This window comes from Thalassophryne amazonica, chromosome 22 (assembly GCF_902500255.1).
Source record: "Thalassophryne amazonica chromosome 22, fThaAma1.1, whole genome shotgun sequence".
NCBI classification, from domain to species: domain Eukaryota; kingdom Metazoa; phylum Chordata; class Actinopteri; order Batrachoidiformes; family Batrachoididae; genus Thalassophryne; species Thalassophryne amazonica.
In genome coordinates this window covers 15,083,128-15,096,967 of record NC_047124.1, presented here as the reverse complement: position 1 = coordinate 15,096,967, position 13,840 = coordinate 15,083,128, and the positions used below count along the sequence as shown (strand labels likewise).

Below are 13,840 nucleotides of genomic sequence, written 5' to 3'. Positions count from 1 at the left end.
TAAAGCGGCCTGTCCAAGGCACGTGTCATCATGCTGTTTAAGCAACATCTTGATAGACCACACCAGACAGAAGCATGGATTATCTTGGTAAAGATGAAATGCTTCCTAAGCCTTATGGGTGCATTTGGTGTTTTGTCACCATAAAGCAACATACTGCTACACCACAGTGCACACAGGTGAAATCATTGGAAGAGTTCCGGTTTGTGTTTCTCTCCACTGGGATTCACATTTTCAACATTAATATTTCAGATCTTTCAGGATTTTGGCAATCCTAAGATTGGCAAAACTTAGGGGTCTGTTAATAAGGCAAACTGCGACTGTCAGTAACTTTTTTCAGTGCATTTTTGGGTATAGCAAGAGAAGTCTTCCAATAGCTTCCAGTAGTTCCAACCAGAAGTCTTCCAATAGTTTTGCCTGCATGCACTGTTGCATTACGATGCTACATTATGAGAAATGACAAAAGACCGGACTGTGAACAACCCAAAGGCCTGTTTCCACCGCAAGAACTTACGAGTATTTTAAGGGGTCCAACACCAGGGACCATTCCTGAAAGGTGATTTTCAGGGCCTTTTCTGGAGCAAGATAAGTCCCTCCTCTGGGGTAGGTACTTCTGAGTAGCCCTGAAAAACATTTGAGTGGTGCTATAAGATGATTGGTTTTTAACTCATGTAAGAGAAGATGACAACAACAAGGGGAAAGCCAGACTACCAAAATGAGAGCAAGATTAGAAGAACTGAAAGTGAATGAATTTCAGAGGTGACAGATGGGCTGATGAGAGAGTACAAGCATTCCTGGCTTTCTTTTTTCACTCATCTCTGTTGGTTCTGTAGGACTAATACAATCTCAAAGGATGAGGTCCAATGAGGATTTAAATCCTTGAGGAGGAATGGGAAAATCTACTTTGCAGATGAAACCATTGCAGAATAATCACATTACTGCATACATATCTCCAGAAATGTTCAATGCTTGCATGGACTGGGTGTCGGGTAGGATTGTGGAAACTAGCGACTTCGGTGCTTTTGTTGGCAAGGAAAGGTTTGTTGACCTTGACTTCGATGACGGAGAATTGTCACAGACATTGTGCAGACAATGTGATGTCTGCTGAATCAGAGGACACCCCGAATGCAGCACATGAGAAGCTGAGGGAGGAATCTAAATGTCTGGGTTTTCAACTGTTCTGGATCAAACTAAGAGCCAAGCTTACAATGGCATCTTGACCTCACCCAAAAGTGAAGAACTTGTGGAGACATTCTCGTCTCTGGTTCCACCGCATTTGAGATCAAATTACAGCTGCAAAGATCTTACGGAGTGATGAAGTTGCTGGCCAGAGAGGTGCTTGGTGGTGTTAATATTTTTACAGGAGCATGAAGGTCCAAGTTTTTTGGGTCCTGGTGCTTCCTTGCTGTATGGTTGCGAGAAATGGAGTGACGTAAGGCGATGACTGAATGTCTTCGGTGCCAGGTCTCTTTGAAGGATCCTTGGGTACTGCTGGAATAAAGTAGGTGAAAGCTATGAGCATCACTTTGATTGTGACGGATCATCAAGGTTCAACATTTTGGCCATGTGGCGCATTTCTCTGCACGTTGAAGGCACCAACTGATGAACGTCAAGGTCATGCCCACACTTCCACTCACTGCAGATAGATTGTTACCTGTGAAAGCTGGAGATCTGCCTGGGTGGTTGTCATCCAGGAACCAAGGCAGTTTTGTGGCTTAGTGGACGTAGCGACATGTTACACATCTTAAAAAGCCAGGTTCGAGACCGTAAATATTAACAACTAGGAAGAAGTTGCTATGGTGGCAACAAAGCAAACCTGTGCCAGAAAAAAGGGAGCAACATAAGGAAGTATTTTTGAGTAATTTGTTCATGGGATGACTTCCTGAATCTGGGTGTTGTGATTTCACAGTATTTAGTGTAGATATTAAGTTAGTCACATACTAATAAATGAACTGCGATTGAATGAAGACTCTGTTTTGGAGCTTAAAACTTTGCTGAAACGCCACTAACCCCTTTTGTGGGCACTTCTAAAGGACTTTGTAGTAATCTCAGGGGGATGATTGAAAATTACTGCTGATCCCTTTTCCGTGTAGCTGCCAAGCGGTTATCTTCTTCTTCTTGATGGGGTTACATTCAACCATTACACGTACCCCTTTGCTCGATGAAAAACCTGTCACAAAATGGCGGAGACGTAGGTTAGCAGACCCCATTTTGAGGATTTGACAGTTAACAGCGGAATGTGCGTGTTTCGGTGGGTGCGGGTTGCGAAAAATATCGTCGTTTTTGCAAACAAATCGCGGCGCGCCGGAGTTGAGCCGGCGGCCGCTTTGGGCTGCTCCGCTCGCCCGCAGAACTCCGGAGCTAACAGGTCACCGGCGCGCGCGCTCGCTCGCTCATTAGCTTAGCGACACGGGTTAATTTTAACTAAGTTAAGGTGAAGAAACTACCACACCCGTCTTCTCGTGAGTTTAATCCAAATCACTACGGGATTTTTTTTTTTTTTTTGGTGTTGTTGTAGATATTCCTTTTTAATAAATCGCGTAGTTTTGTCGGCTAACGCTGACTAGCAGCTGCTAGCGAAACCGCTGCAGCAGTGAGCGCTAAGCTGTATTAGTTAGCGCGTCAAATGTTTTAAGATATAAAACTGCTAAAACGTCTTTTATGAAGCTTTAATGTGTCCGTATTATGACAGAAGGCGATTAACGTTATTTTCGCTGTGTCAAAGCTTTCTCAGGCTAATGCAGGTTGCTAATATACTAGCTTGCCTCGTGTGTTATTTTTAATCAATCAGTTTAGCTTCCCTGCTTTTTAACGGTTTGTTATTAATTTTGTAAGTGCATTATTTGTAAAACGAAGTACTGGAGGTGGGTTGTTGCGTTCCGGAGGTACGTTGGACGAAGTTTTTGATGTTAGCTGGCTGTTCTATTAAGTTTTTTTTTCTTATTTTAAGGTGACTGCATAGAAATTTTGTCTCATTTGATTTTCACAATAATAATGCAAATAATCTGCATGCTAGTGCACTCACACCTAGAGTTCAGAGTAGTCTTCAAATAGTCATAATTTTATAAGGATGCACATTCTGGAGCTGCCCAGCAGGTGGCAGCACATGTGAGGTGTCCCTTTTGCTGGAAACTCGGAAAGATCCGACATTAAAAAAAAAAACCTACTTCCAGAAAAAGTGTGTTCATGAGATTATCTTGGAGACCAAGAATTCATTTCTAAGATGCATTTTCCTCATTATTATTGTTGTCTCACTAATTGCAGATGCAGCTGCCACGGCTGTGTCCTCATCTCGGATACTTCGGTTTGCTCAATTTCCTCAAAAGAGTTTCGGAGCGAAAATCCTGGCCCACCAGAGCATTCATGGCATTTTTCTGCAAGGTAGACGTCAGAATCTCCGACCTATCGAGGGTTTTGAATGCAGCATTTTCAAGCTGAACCCGGAGCAATATTCGAAACAAGGGTCTTTCAAAGGTATCCAAACAGTGTTTCAGGTTTGCCAGGAGTAATTTTGCGGTATTTCTTTTTGTTTTCATTCCCACTATTTATACATTGTTTAGTTCTGATTTTACTTTGCTGTTCTGTTGCGTGGTTTGCTTGTATTTGGGGATGTATTGGGCAGCATGTTTCCCTGTGCTGTTTAAGTTGTCAGCTCATGTGAAGGTTGGCACCACATCCAACAGGTGGCAGGTATGTCTTACTATGTTAGGCTGCTTTAAAAAAAAAATTTTAATCATTAATTTGGGGCATTAAAGTTAACCACCATGTAGTTTAGATTTAATTTTTATGTTTAAACATGGTTACAAGATGATATAATTTATTCTGTTTAAGTTGATGCCCATGTACAGAACCTGTATGCTGGAAGATACAATTATTCTGTTGTTGTAATTATTGTTGCTTTACGTATTTAGTTATTTGTGTGTTTTGGTGTTGACAAATGCAGAGTGGAAGTGCTTGGAGAGGCTCTGTATTTGCTTTTTGTGAGGCAGGGGTAATGTGGTTATTTGTGGGTGTACTCTGGCACTTTGATCATGTACGTTGAGATAAAGTTTATGCTGACCCGTAGTCATGTCTGCCATCTACTGGCTACAGCGCTAGCCCTCACGTGAGTGTCTGCTAATAGTGCAACAGATAACAGAATAGTTGCAGAGGAATTTTTCAGATGGTGGTGCTAGCACCAACTTTGGCACAAATGCTCCTTAGACATTTCTCTTGAAAAAGCAGACTATCCACTTAATTGTTCAATAGGCGGCCAAGGAGGGGTTAATGAAGAACTATACATGGGTCAAAATTTACACACCCTCTAATCATATTGAAAAGTATACCGCATTATTTGTCTGATCAAAAAGATTCCAAAAGGGTCTAGTTTGGACTGTCTTTGAATGAATGTTTTGAAGTTATGTGGCAAAAACGGTGACAAAGGTCAGTTTCAGTTTGTAAAGTTAAAGTTAAAAAGTTGCTCCAATTTTGGTAAAAAGTGATGAAAATTATTGGTTGAGTGAGTAGGGTTTTTAAAAAAAAATAATTTGCACCATGTGTCGTACTTGGTTATCACGTTACAGCGTGACATACGTCACATGCCATAGAATTCGATTGACGTTGACATTGTTTGATCTTTACTTTGGACAGCAAACATTTAACATAGTCATTACCTATTCCATTTATTAATCCTATTAGCTCGACCAATAATTTGCATCACTTTTTCCAAAATTGGATCAACTTTAACTTTGGTCCCCTGTCTGAACTGAAATTGACATTTGTCACTGTTTTTGCTGTTTTTACCCCATAACTTCATAACATTCAGTCAAAGACAGTCCAAACTATACCTTTTTAGAATCTTTTTGATCAGACAAATAACGTATTATAATTTTGAATATGATTGGAGCATCTTTTAATTTGACTCCTGTGTAATTCTTCATTAACCTCTACTTGACCGCCCATTGAAAAATCAAGTGGATAGTCATCTTTTTCAAGAGTAATGTCTAACGAGTATTTATACCAAATTTGGTGCTTGTACCACCATTTGAAAGATTGCTTCAGTTATCTACTGCACTATATCTAACAAGATATCAAGCAAACACGAGGAAAAATACAATGCTCAGTATGTTGACAAATATTGTGCAAAATATAGAACATAATAGGGAAAGAAAAAACAGAATTAAAGAACAAATCGCAATGTGGCTAGGGACCAAAACCTTTCATTGTTACTGCAAATTAGTTGAGTCCTTTGTAACACCCATTTCAGAGCATTGTTCCAGAGTCTGGATCAAAAGGAAGGCGTAGAATACTGGCACCTGCTGGACGGTTCATAAATGTCTATGCAGAAACACGTGTGGTGCTTATCGGAGCATAATAACGTGTCGGTAACGGTCGTGTATCCACATCAATTACTGGACCGGCTGACATATGAACATTACATAAGAGCTGCTTAAATGAGAGCTCCAAGCCATTGCATCTGCACACGGCGCCATCTCAAAACTCCTTAAGGTCTATTTTTTTTTAATAAATAAATAAATTGAAAAGCAACTTGTCACAGATGTTTGTTGAAGAAAACTTATATGTAAAAGTTTGCCATTATATATTTTTTCATGTATATATTTCTAATATAGAATTTTTTGTAATTGTCTCAAATTGTTATTGCATGGAATGAATTAATATCAGGAACAAATATACTAGTTTTATATTGGCAACTTGTCGGAAATGTTTAATAAGTTATACGTAAAACTTTGCTGTTTATAGTAAGATTTCTTATGCTTATTTCTCACTTATAAAGTTGTCCTGAAATGAAGTGCTGTTCCATGTATATGCATGAAATTACTTCAAATAGAAATAAGGAATATTTTATATTGGCAAAGGAATCATAAAATAAATAAGTGATAAAAGTGAATCATTTGTCTCTGTTGTGTCCATAACATCAGAAAATGTTCAAAGTTCTGAAACATTTTTCTCTGAAAATATGTTTAAAAGTTGTAACTGTCCTAATTAAAGTTTACTTTGAGCACTGTTTTTTTTGTTTTTTTTTTTCCTGCAAAATTTTGTACAATTTAATCTTGGACAATCCATTACCAAAGTATGTATTGTAGTATTTTTCTTTGTATTTGTAGTTACTGTAGCAACAGGCACCTGAAAGCAGTTTGAGTACTTTTTGAAGTTGTAGTTGAGATGGTGTCTTACATTGTTATGGTCTCATTGTACCTCTTTACAATCAATTACCAAACCAGTTTAAATATTATTACAGGTCTACTTTGTGCACTGCACATAATACCTAGTCCAAGTAAACGCAGCTTTAAAATACAGCAGCATAAAGCTGGTCCTTAAATACTTTGGCATATTTTAGTTGTCTATCACAGCATAATAGAGTAAAAAATCTGAATAAATTACTTTAGGTTGAGGGTAAAATCCAAATTAAGCAAACAGTAGTAGAATTTAAAAACACACCAAGACCTTCCCAAGAACTCAGTGTTTTGTGTAATTTCAGATACTGTGCATGTGTTTTCCTGTTGCTGCACCAGTCACAGCGTCACACTGGGTGGCACAGAGGCAGCCAAATAAAACCTTGAAATCTGTCGGTTTGCCAGGAGGCACAAAGGAGCCTAGATTTCCTGTAATAGTTTTTCTTGTGCCTCTCAACCATGAAGGTGCGACTGGTGCAGCAACAGGAAAACAGATGCACAGTATCTGGAAAAACTAATTTCAGGCTCATCCTGTCCAATCAGACACTGAGCCTCATAATGTAACTTTGGTGTCATGTCCTTAGCCACAAGTCAAGTTAATTTTGGTCCCTTAAACAATGCTGCAATTTTTATGCCATGGTCTGATTTCAAAATCTGTACCAATGTTCAAATATTTGTGACCAGGCGAACCCACTGCAACATCAGAATGCTGCACCATGTTTTAAAAAAATTAAGTGGACAGGACTCGGACCTCAATATTTGCAGCCAGATGGATAAACTGTTTTAATGTATATTTGCAAGCTGCATGCACAGTCAGTTGTGCCATCACGCCGCTGTAGGGGTTCATCTAATGTGACAGCTCAGCCTCCGAGGACAGATGGTGCAAAACGGGGCCTCCAAGCGCTGGGACAAAAACTCATAGTGGGACACAAATGTGTCTTCCTGCATGAGTTTGTGTCAGGGTTTGCTGAGGAATTTGGTGGGAAGCAGTTGTCTCCTGGCAGCCAGCAGCAGGCAGGCTTCACGTCAGTGATGGAGAGGATTCACCGGACTGTTGTACTTTGAGGGAGCAGCTGACTGGTTTCTACACAATCAGCCACAGGTGGTGGAGAAAGATGCATGATGGGAGGCTGGAGGAGGGGGGCAGGTGGTGAAGAGAGTGATCCGAATTAACAGGAAGTTATGGATTACAGTTGAGTTTAGTGCACATTAGTGCACAGGGAAAACCTGTGTTACTATTAAATCCTCATCAAACATCCTACAATTGACTTAAATATCAATATGTCCACAGCATCGAATGTTGTTTTTGCTTGTGTAATATATACCTGTCTGCCACCTGCTGGATATATCTGGGATTGTTGCAGAGAATAATCTTATCGCATGATGGAAATGAGTAGGTGCGGTTGACATTACATGAAGCTTCAAATTATACTGCTAATTCTCATAACATCCACAACATGTATGTAGTAGGTCAGTGAAATTTACTTGCAAATGCAAATTTGTACATTTATCCCCATTGCACAAAGCAATCATGACCCCCACCAAGAAAAAAAAAACAGCTGAAGCCACCGCTGATGCTCAGTGTGGACACCAGTTGGCTGTCTTGGATCTCTTATTGTGGTGTTGGTGATGATGTTTACGTGGTCGTCTTGACCTTTGTGCTTCTGGATTTATACGGATACACAAAAATAGTTTAATACCACATGCTGTACTTTCAGAGATATACGTACTGGAAAAAAGAATGTTGCAAAATTGATCAAATATCAGTAGATCAATGTCCAAATTTTATGGTGAGCAAACCAAATCCACTCAGTTTCTGTAACTTTTCCAATGTTTTGTTCTTTGTTTATATATATATATATATATATATATATATATATATATATAATTTTTAAATATATAAATGTTTAAAAACACCCATGTTACAGTTTCACCACTAGGTGGCAGTTATGTGTAAGGTACAGAACCTTTCAAACGTATGCAAACTGGATGTACTCAACAAAAATATAAACGCAACACTTTTGGTTTTGCTCCCATTTTGTATGAGATAAACTCAAAGATCTAAAACTTTTTTCACATACACAAAATCACCATTTCCCTCAAATATTGTTCACAAACCAGTCTAAATCTGTGATAGTGAGCACTTCTCCTTTGCTGAGATAATCCATCCCACCTCACAGGTGTGCCATATCAAGATGCTGATTAGACACCATGATTAGTGCACAGGTGTGCCTTAGACTGCCCACAATAAAAGGCCACTCTGAAAGGTGCAGTTTTATCACACAGCACAATGCCACAGATGTCGCAAGATTTGAGGGAGTGTGCAATTGGCATGCTGACAGCAGGAATGTTCGTGTATTGAATGTTCATTTCTCTACCATAAGCCGTCTCCAAAGGCGTTTCAAAGAATTTGGCAGTACATCCAACCAGCCTCACAACCGCAGACCACGTGTAACCACACCAGCCCAGGACCTCCACATCCAGCATGTTCACCTCCAAGATCGTCTGAGACCAGCCACTCGGACAGCTGCTGAAACAATCGGTTTGTATAACCAAAGAATTTCTGCACAAACTGTCAGAAACCATCTCAGGGAAGCTCATCTGCATGCTCGTCGTCCTCATCGGGGTCTCAACCTGACTCCAGTTCGTCGTCGTAACTGACTTGAGTGGGCAAATGCTCACATTTGCTGGCGTTTGGCACGATGGAGAGGTGTTCTCTTCATGGATGAATCCCGGTTCACACTGTCCAGGGCAGATGGCAGACAGCGTGTGTGGCGTCGTGTGGGTGAGCGGTTTTCTGATGTCAATGTTGTGGATCGAGTGGCCCATGGTGGCGGTGGGGTTATGGTATGGGCAGGCGTCTGTTATGGACGAAGAACACAGGTGCATTTTATTGATGGCATTTTGAATGCACAGAGATACCGTGATGAGATCCTGAGGCCCATTGTTGTGCCATACATCCAAGAATATCACCTCATGTTGCAGCAGGATAATGCACGGCCCCATGTTGCAAGGATCTGTACACAATTCTTGGAAGCTGAAAATGTCCCAGTTCTTGCATGGCCGGCATACTCACCGGACATGTCACCCATTGAGCATGTTTGGGATGCTGTGGACCGGCGTATACGACAGCGTGTACCAGTTCCTGCCAATATCCAGCAACTTCGCACAGCCATTGAAGAGGAGTGGACCAACATTCCACAGGCCACAATTGACAACCTGATCAACTCTATGCGAAGGAGATGTGTTGCACTGCATGAGGCAAATGGTGGTCACACCAGATACTGACTGGTATCCCCCCCAATAAAACAAAACTGCACCTTTCAGAGTGGCCTTTTATTGTGGGCAGTCTAAGGCACACCTGTGCACTAATCGTGGTGTCTAATCAGCATCTTGACCTGTGAGGTGGGATGGATTATCTCAGCAAAGGAGAAGTGCTCACTATCACAGATTTAGACTGGTTTGTGAACAATATTTGAGGGAAATGGTGATATTGTGTATGTGGAAAAAGTTTTAGATCTTTGAGTTCATCTCATACAAATTGGGAGCAAAACCAAAAGTGTTGCGTTTATATTTTTGTTGAGTGTATTTCAAACACTAGATAGTTCAGCAACCCGGAGGGAACATTAAGTTTTGTTGTTTTTTTTTTTTTTTTTCTTTTTTTGGAAGATAATGAAACTGCTAAAACATTTTGTTAGGTAATTTAGTGAGCATCAATTATTATTTGCACTCTTGCACCAAGGATCTACACAGAGATTATATAGTCGAGTTTATTTATTTGTGTTTTTGGCTTCATATATATATATATATATATATATATATATATATATATATATATATATATATATATATATATATATATATATATTGTTAATATCTAATAATGACGACGATAATAATATATTGATAAGGCGTTTTCCCAGGGGAAATCAAAGTGCTGTACAATGTGAGAAGAAGCAGTGAAGTCAGAGTAACACCAAGGGAACACTGTCAAATTTTCTGCTTTGAACAACTGAATTCTGCATTTATTGAAAGACTGTAATGCTTTTTTTCTTTCAGTGTCATGTCTGAGATCAAAACTTTAAGCAGTGTGGTGGCAAATCTGAAATTAAGAAAGAGAAATTTTCCTCCACAACAATCCTTTCTGGAAGTCACAGAAGCACAAATCAAAACCTCAGCGTCCACGATCGACATAATTTGTCTAAACTTCACAAAATTTCATAAATTCTTCTGGTGCCTGTTACTTGGACAGTACACGGATTTAGCCACTAGATGTCACTGTAGGGCGATATTTTGAGTGTTCAAAAACTTGAATTTTTTTTTTTTTTTTTTACCTGCGTGATTTGATCAGGATCTGATTTGAGTTTTCCAAGGTTCCATTTTTCCGACCTTTACTAGATTTTTTTTTAATATGTCTGTTTGCAACATCGTGTGTGTGTGAGAGCTGATGACCAAACTAAAAGCTGGTGAAAATGTGGGTTTATTTATTTGTTTGTTTATGTGTGTGTGTGTGTGTGTGTGTTGTATTTGCATATGCACATGTTGGAAAATGAGCACAGTTGCTCAGGTGCGCCTGTGACCCGCCCCCCAGCTGACGGCGCGCTCTGATTGGCTGTTTTGAACAGGCGCTGCCCACAAACATTGCAGTCGGCATGAAGTTGATAAAGTCACATAACAGCGGAGAGCAACGGGAAAGTCAGATTAAAATGTTAAACTTTTCATCATTCTGACAAAAGAAGTACAATATCAGGTTCTTCTTACTTTGTTTTCGAAGATTTTATCCCGTTTGATACTGCTGGTAAGTCTGAAACTTTGATAAAAGTTCATGGAAAGTTTTTGTCTTTGCTCATTTTCTCTCCCGAACACACACTCGTGCAGTTCGTACCGAAAACGTCAAAATGCGTTTGCCATCTAAATTCAATCGGTTATACTCATAAATATCCAGACGTTCAGTTCATTGTAGCGTGGGTAAAAAAAAAAGAGGCCGACCGATACGGATTTTTGGGGGGCCGATACTAATACTGATATCAAAGAGTAAAAAAAAACAAAAAATAGGGTACTGATATATGCTGATATATGGACACGTCACATCTGACACAGTGGCGAATCTGAAGGCGAGAATTCGTACTTCCGCAACTGGCAACCCAATGAAAACATGCTCGGGCTGTATTGATTTTCTATTGAAATTAGCTGGTTTTGTTTTGTCTCTAACTTGCTTCTAACAGCCAGCTGATGGCTATCATTGCCTGGAATGGTGAGATTTATACACCAAACTGAGCTGAAATGAACCTTTGTAGATTAAATTACCTTTATTGATGAGTCTGAACCTTTTGAAAAGTGGCCAAATTACATGTATTTGTATTGCATTTGGTGATGTTTTCATTGGCCAAAAACGGCCACCAGAGGGCGCTCTGGTAAAGTCTGCAGCAACCCATGCATTGTATATGGAAATGATTCCTAATATTTGGTCATTAAATCCTTATGAGGAAATGTAATTGAGGCTTAATATTTTTCACATGAACTTTATTTTAAATACTATTAAAAACCAAAAACAATCTATGCATGTGTGCTGCCTACATTCAGATTAGCAGTCGCTCAGCATTTACATAAAATGGACTTTTTGCCTACTTTGACCCAACCTAGGTGGTAGTGTAGCAATCACTTATCTGTTGTTGCTGTAAAATGCCCATTCTGATTGAAAATAAATTGCAGCTGGTTGCTTTGCCTTAGACTCTTGTAGCTAATGTGACCATGGGGTGATGGGGTCCCAGCCATGCTTGACAGGATTGTCAGCACCCTTTGCTGGGCAAACTGTGTAATTACACCATTTTCAACATGCATTTAAAAAAGTAAAATAAAAGTTCTCGTATCCAAAATAATTCAGATACTGATATGTTTGTGAAAGGCTCATATCAGTAGATATTAAACAAAGTGTCTATCCTTATGTAGCCGTATTAATAATTACAAATTCTCTTCCTACGTAGCGCAACCATGCTATGGTTAGGGTTAGGGGTTGTGGTTAAAGATGCATAGCTGCTTGCATCACATAGTTTAGAAATCTACATATCACTAGCCAATGCATATACAAGTACGCAGTCTCACAATCACACGTTCTGTATTGGCCAATGAGAGACACTGTGTACGAATAGAATTTCACTATGAAAATACAGCTACGTACAGCTAGCCACTGCCGATACTAAAGGCTAATATATCAGTCGGGCTTTAAAAAAAAAAATGTGAGTGGGTCCTGGAAAATTTCTGTATAAATTAAGTGATGTCAAAAGCATGAATTTGTTACTCGTTGAAACTATTTAACTATTTTTTTTTTTTTTTTTTGGCAGCAGTTACCCGATAAATTACTTGATTAGTGCAGTCATTTTTTTCATATCTGTAGTTCATACCCAGTGATTGGGTTTATAGAGTGTATGTCAGGCTGTATTATAGAGAATTTACTTTGAATGGGGATTACATTCTATTATAGCTTTTTATATATATGTATATGTGTGTGTGTGTATGTATATGTGTATATATAAAATACAGGTTAGACAGATGTGTGTGATCAGATACGAGTAGAATTTACTACTGCAATGATCCATTTTCAGATTCTTCTGACTTTTAATTGACCCTGACTAACACATTTGTTCTGCTGTGTCGGTACAACAAATTGGGATCTATAATGAAGTCTTATCCATGGACTCTCCTGGTTTCCTGCCTCAGAGGAAAACGGTTAAGCAGGTGCTTCCTGCAGAGACGGGACGTTCTGTCTGTTCCACAGGCTGCTGATGCCTTTATGTGCCCTGTTTATTTCTGCTTTTCTTTTGCCTCAGGTATTGAACAGGCCTTCATCACTTAGCTTTATAGTGACGGCCTTGAACCACCATTGTGATTTTTTTTTTTTTTTTGAGCATGCACAGTCAGGATTTTGCTGCCATATCATTCTGAGCAATCTGAACATTGTCCTGTCTCGCTTTGAACTAACCGCCCCGGTAACGTCCGGTCTTGTGATCCATCTCTATAAGAATCAGTGGGCTTACTTGACCTCCAGATGTTCTTATAGTAAATCACATTCAAAGACAGTAATGCTTGTTTCTTGTACTGCAGGATAATCTCTGGCATCTATCACTTTCTTAAAACTGTTTGGAATGTGTCCTTGCAGGAATCGCATGGAATGTAACAATGAAATATTTAATAAAACATGGTCAGATTACCATCATTTTGAGCGTGCTCTCTGATGGCTCAGTTCTGACCTTTCATAACAAAATCTGAGGCATTTGGTAAATTCACATTAGAGTTAACATGCAAAGTGGGCGGGATAGGAGTTGGATTATAGACCGGGATTGGTGGGATTTAGTTCCTGCTGTGATTTCAGGCTACCTGTCTGTGTCCTTGGCTGGGGAAGTGACCCATGCTGGACTGGCGTCCCATCCACTGGATGTTGTGGACTCTCATCTGCTTCCTGTTGTGGTATCCCGGGATAAGCACCAGGTTGATGGGCATAAATGACTTTAAATTACCAGTAATCCACCTTATGTTTTATCTGACTAACTGGCAATAAAATTTCTCTGTAACTTTAAATTCATGTGGCCTTCTGCAACGTGTCAGACCATAAAAATTAAGCTTAGTGTTGTCACCGCCAACGTGGGTTTGAGTGCACAGTGCGTCACCAGATC

At 39.6% G+C, this 13,840-nt stretch overlaps 1 protein-coding gene across 2 annotated transcripts in view; it reads left to right on the top strand.

Annotated features, from left to right (window-relative positions):
• Positions 1-760: 760 nt before the first annotated feature.
• The window catches only part of gas2l3 (growth arrest-specific 2 like 3), a 39,340-nt gene continuing 26,260 nt past the window's right edge, over positions 761-13,840 (top strand). Inside the window, exon 1 of one of the 2 annotated variants that reach the window (XM_034163686.1) lies at positions 761-779. The gene's annotated coding sequence lies outside the window, so the exon portion shown is untranslated. Of the gene's footprint in view, positions 780-10,854; positions 10,969-13,840 lie in introns of those variants that run through there. The other variant, XM_034163684.1, reaches the window with a different exon arrangement.